Below are 6,248 nucleotides of genomic sequence, written 5' to 3'. Positions count from 1 at the left end.
GCACATCACCAGGCAACATAACAATAATATGATAAAAAAGGCTACTTACTGCATGATGTCCATCTACTTTACTAATGTTTCCAACTCAATAGGTTTTCACTGATCAAATGAATAAGCCTATGGAAAGTACTGTAGGGGTTGAGGTCTGGTGATAAGGACCAAAGGCCCCTTTAAAGGTCACCAGAACATCAGTAAGCCTATTGGTGAGGATTGGAACATCTGACATAGCAGTATCAGTAAGATCTATGTAAATCATAGGCCTACTACTAATCAGATGGACTATAGGCCAAGTTGCTCTGTGTGACTGATTCTGTTTCTGTGTGTAGGCCTATGAGTATCAAATTGTTGCATATAAATTAATTATGATATCTGATAAGGGCACACAATCAATATAGAAGTCTGGGGGGGACTGATGTAAATAATTTGTTACTTACACACAAATGCACACAGTCATTTTTTACAACCAAAAATATATATTTCACAGGCATGACAGGGTAAGCGATAAAGCAATTAATAATAATAATAATAAAAACTAATTGCTACTTTGGAGCCACACACCCTCCCCTGAAGCACCTCATTAGAATATGAATAATGATATAAACTAACAGCTGTTCAGTGTGTGGACTCAGAAAGGCTGAGATGGGGGGACCTGCTCTTACCATAGGGTTTATGGCATATCCTTTATCGGGAACCTTTTCACAGTCAGAGATACTTGCTCAATCGATTCAAAATTCTAAATGAATACTTCCTCCTTAATTCCCTTAATTCCTCTACCACACAATAATAAATACACAATGAGTAATGATAACTTGGCTACATACATGGTGTACCAGTACTGAGTCAATGTGCAGGGGTACAAGGTAATTGAGGTAGATGTGTACATATGACTAGGAATAAAGTGACAGCTAATAAACAGTAGCAGCAGCATATGTGATGAGTCAAAAAAGTTAAATGAAGATAGTAGCTTTTTGGTTAACTATTTTACTAACTATTTAGCAGTCTTATGGCTTGGGGGTAGAAGCTGTTCAGGGTCCTGTTGGTTCCAGACTGCATCAGTACCGTTTGCCATGAGATAGCAGAGAGAACAGTCTATGGCTGGAGTCTTTGACAATTTTAGGTTGGCAGCAACCACAGCAACCACAGGAGGTCGGTGGCACCTTAATTGGGGAGGATGGGCTCCTGGTAATGACTGGAGCGGTATCAGTGGAATGGTATCAAATACATGAAATACATGGAAACCATGTGTTTGATGCCATTCCATTCGCTCTGTTCGACATTATTATGAGCTGTCCTCCCCTCAGCAGCCACCACTGGCAGCAACACATGACAACACAGTATGGTAGGAACACAACAAATCAAATCAAATCAAATCACATTTTATTTGTCACATACACATGGTTAGCAGATGTTAATGCGAGTGTAGCGAAATGCTTGTGCTTCTAGTTCCGACAATGCAGTAATAACCAACAAGTAATCTAACCTAACAATTCCACAACTACTACCTTATACACACAAGTGTAAAGGGATAAAGAATATGTACATAAAGAAATATGAATGAGTGATGGTACAGAACGGCATAGGCAAGATGCAGTAGATGGTATAGAGTACAGTATATACATATGAGATGAGTAATGTAGCGTATATAAACATAAAGTGGCATAGTTTAAAGTGGCTAGTGATACATGTATTACATAAAGATGGCAAGATGCAGTAAATGATATAGAGTACAGTATATACATATACATATGAGATGAGTAATGTAGGGTATGTAAACATTATATTAAGTGGCATTGTTTAAAGTGGCTAGTGATACATTTTTACATAATTTCCATCAATTCCCATTATTAAAGTGGAGTTGAGTCAGTATGTTGGCAGCGGCCACTAAATGTTAGTGGTGGCTGTTTAACAGTCTGATGGCCTTGAGATAGAAGCTGTTTTTCAGTCTCTCGGTCCCTGCTTTGATGCACTTGTACTGACCTCGCCTTCTGGATGATAGCAGGCAGTGGCTCGGGTGGTTGTTGTCCTTGATGATCTTTATGGCCTTCCTGTGACATCGGGTGGTGTAGGTGTCCTGGAGGGCAGGTAGTTTGCCCCCGGTGATGAGTTGTGCAGACCTCACTACCCTCTGGAGAGCCTTACGGTTGTGGGCGGAGCAGTTGTCGTACCAGGCGGTGATACAGCCCGACAGGATGCTCTCGATTGTGCATCTGTAGAAGTTTGTGAGTGCTTTTGGTGACAAGCCGAATTTCTTCAGCCTCCTGAGGTTGATGAGGCGCTTCTGCGCCTTCTTTACAACGCTGTCTGTGTGGGTGGACCAATTCAGTTTGTCCGTGATGTGTACACCGAGGAACTTAAAACTTTCCACCTTCTCCACTACTGTCCCGTCGATGTGGATAGGGGGGTGCTCCCTCTGCTGTTTCCTGAAGTCCACAATCATCTCCTTTGTTTTGTTGACGTTGAGTGTGAGGTTATTTTCCTGACACCACACTCCGAGGGCCCTCACCTCCTCCCTGTAGGCCGTCTCGTCGTTGTTGGTAATCAAGCCTACCACTGTAGTGTCGTCCGCAAACTTGATGATTGAGTTGGAGGCGTGCATGGCCACGCAGTCGTGGGTGAACAGGGAGTACAGGAGAGGGCTCAGAACGCACCCTTGTGGGGCCCCAGTGTTGAGGATCAGCGGGGTGGAGATGTTGTTACCTACCCTCACCACCTGGGGGTGGCCCGTCAGGAAGACCAGGACCCAGTTGCACAGGGCGGGGTCGAGACCCAGGGTCTCGAGCTTGATGACGAGTTTGGAGGGTACTATGGTGTTAAATGCTGAGCTGTAGTCGATGAACAGCATTCTCACATAGGTATTCCTCTTGTCCAGATGGGTTAGGGCAGTGTGCAGTGTGGTTGCGATTGCGTCGTCTGTGGACCTATTGGGTCGGTAAGCAAATTGGAGTGGGTCTAGGGTGTCAGGTAGGGTGGAGGTGATATGGTCCTTGACTAGTTTCTCAAAGCACTTCATGATGACGGAAGTGAGTGCTACGGGGCGGTAGTCATTTAGCTCAGTTACCTTAGCTTTCTTGGGAACAGGAACAATGGTGGCCCTCTTGAAGCATGTGGGAACAGCAGACTGGGATGAGGATTGATTGAATATGTCCTTAAACACACCAGCCAGCTGGTCTGCGCATGCTCTGAGGACGCGGCTGGGAATGCCGTCTGGGCCTGCAGCCTTGCGAGGGTTAACACGTTTAAATGTTTTACTCACCTCGGCTGCAGTGAAGGAGAGCCCGCAGGTTTTGGTAGCGGGCCGTGTCAGTGGCACTGTATTGTCCTCAAAGCGAGCAAAAAAGTTATTTAGTCTGTCTGGGAGCAAGACATCCTGGTCCGCGACGGGGCTGGTTTCCTTTTTGTAATCCAACATGACAACAACACAGTAGCAACACAACATGGCAGCAGAACAACATGTTAGCAGCATGGTACAATCATGGTACAATCATTGTCAGGCACAGACAACAGCACAAAGGGCAAAAAGGTAGAGACAACAATACATCACGAAAAGCAGCTACAAGTGTCGTCGGCAAACTTAATGATGGTGTTGAAGTCGTGTGCGACCACGCTGTCGTGCGTGAACAAGGAGTACTGGAGGGGACTAAGCATGCACCCGTGAGGGGCCTTCGTGTTGAGGATCAGCATGGCGGATGTGTATTGGCTTACCCTCACCACGTGTGGGCGGCCCATCAGGAAGTCCAGGATACAGTTTCAGAGGGAGGTGTTCTGTCTCACGGTCCTTAGCTTAGTGATGAACTTGGAGGGCACTATGGTGTTGAAAGCTGAGCTGTAGTCAATGAACAACATTCTCCCATCCACTATATATACAAAAGTGTGTGGACACCCCTTCAAATTAGTGGGTTTAGCGATTTCAACCACACTCGTTGCTGACAATTCTATAAAACCGAGCACACAGCAATGCAATCTCCATAGACAAACATTGGCAGTAGAATGGCCTTACTTAAGAGCTCAGTGACTTTCAACATGGCACCGTCATAGGCTGCCACCTTTCCAATAAGTCAGTTCGTGAAATTTCTGCCATGCTAGAGCTTCCCCGGTCAACTGTAAGTACTGTTATTGTGAAGTGAAAACATCTAGGAGCAACAGCGGCCCAGAGTGAAGTGGTAGGCTACACAAGCTGACCAGACGGGACCGTGGAGTGCTGAAGCGCATAGCGCGTAGAACTCGTCTGTCCTCGGTTGCATCACTCACTACCGGGTTCCAAACTGCCCCTGGAAGCAACGTCAGCACAAGAACTGTACATCAAGAGCTTCATGTAATGGGTTCTCATGGCCGCAGAGCCGCAAACAAGCCTAATATCACCATGCGTACTGCCAAGCGCCGGCTGGAGTGGTGTAAAGCGCGCCGCCATTAACCTCTGCAGTGATGAATCACGCTTCACCATCTGGCAGTCCAACGGCCGAATCTGGGTTTGGCGGGTGCCAGGAGAACGCTACCTGCCCCAAAGTTTGGTGGAGGAGGAATAATGGTCTGGGGCTGTTTTTCATGGTTTGGGCTAGGCCCCTTTGTTCCAGTGAAGGGAAATCTTAACGCTACAGCATACAATGACATTCTAGACGATTCTGTGCTTCCAACTTTGTGGCAACAGTTTGGGGAAGGCCCTTTCCTGTTTCAGGGGGAATGCCCCCATGCACAAAGTGAGGTCTAACTCATCAAACACCTTTGGGATGAATTGGAATGCCGACTGCGAGCCAGGCCTAATCGCCCAATATCACTGCCCAACCTCTCTTGTGGCTGAATGGAAGCATGTCCCCACAGCAATGTTCCAACATCTAGTGGAAAGCCTTCCCAGAAGAGTGGAGGCTGTTATAGCAGCAAAGGGGGGACCAACTCCACATTAATGCCCATCATTTTGGAATGAGATGTTCGACGAGCAGGTGTCCACATACTTTTGGTCATGTAGTGTAGGTGTTCCTCTTGTCTAGGTGGGAAAGGGCAGTGTGGAGTGCAATCGAGATTGCGTCATCTGTGGATCCACTCAGGTTTCCCCTTTAATTTGTTGAAGTACTTTATAAACACTGTACATGTACAGTGACACACATTGAAAAACTGATAGAATGATGACTCACTTGCATACTTTAAATTCGCAGAAGTTCTTTATCACAGTGGTGTAGGCATTGTGGAGTGAAGGTGGAAAAACATTACTGATGTTCAATGGACTAGACTGAGTAGATTCTGTCTACACAACATTTTCTATCAAGCAACGATTCTCCGGCTGTAGAGATTTCAATCTAACACAATCACTCTACCTACTATGCCATCCCTTCCTCCGGAACACCCTTGCCATTATACTTCCTGCTCCAGGTGGTATTTGCACTGCGTAAGTTATTGGTGCTCGAAACTGACATTGTACTACTACATGACTTTGATGAATGCTGTTACAGCGATGACGTCACATAAAGATGGAGGTCTGAAAGGGAGATGTACCTTGAGGTCTGAAAGGGAGGGAGCTGAGGGCGACAAGTTGTGAGTGCGTTCCAGCAGGTCGTTAAAAGCACAGGCTTGCGTCCCAAATGGCACTCTATTCCCCCTGGGCCCTGTTCAAAAGTAGTACACTATGTAGGGAATAGGGTGCCATTTGGGACGTAGACCAGGGCCATGGATCAGATCAGAACCCATTAATCCTACCTTGGTGACCCAACCCGGTGGCATAGCGGCTGTGTGCTGAGTGCTCCAAACAGGAAACATCCCCTTGGGAGTGCCAGGGGAGTAGGGGACTTGTCAGCATTAATTGATGTTGTGTGACATTGGATTATATGATGCTATCCAGGGCAGTGTGTTTGGTGTAGTAGGATATTCATTTCAGGCTGCTACAGGTTGGAATGTGGACTGAGATATTGTAACTCTTCACAGATTATGAAATAAGGTTAGAAGGACCCAAACGATTTGACACTGCACTAGATACAACTCAGAATAGAATAACTTTCCTCCAGTATCTGTATTTTTCAGTTCCAATTCAGAGAGGAGATAGAAGATTACTTTATTGTCCGTTGTCCAGGAAAAGTAAATGTTCCTCTCTGCAGTATACCATCTCCACCGAGACACACACACACATACACCAGCCCCACAAATAGGTTGGAGCACAAGGTCAACCACAGTGCAGCACCCCTGTAGCAGCTTACTGAATACCAAACGATTCTTGGAAGCAAACATGTCACCATTGAAGGGTAACATATCTGATGTGAGGAGAC

The sequence above is a fragment of the Salvelinus alpinus genome, chromosome 27 (assembly GCF_045679555.1).
Source record: "Salvelinus alpinus chromosome 27, SLU_Salpinus.1, whole genome shotgun sequence".
Classification (NCBI taxonomy): domain Eukaryota; kingdom Metazoa; phylum Chordata; class Actinopteri; order Salmoniformes; family Salmonidae; genus Salvelinus; species Salvelinus alpinus.
The sequence above is the reverse complement of the archived record's forward strand: the minus strand, read 5'-3'. Positions refer to the sequence as shown.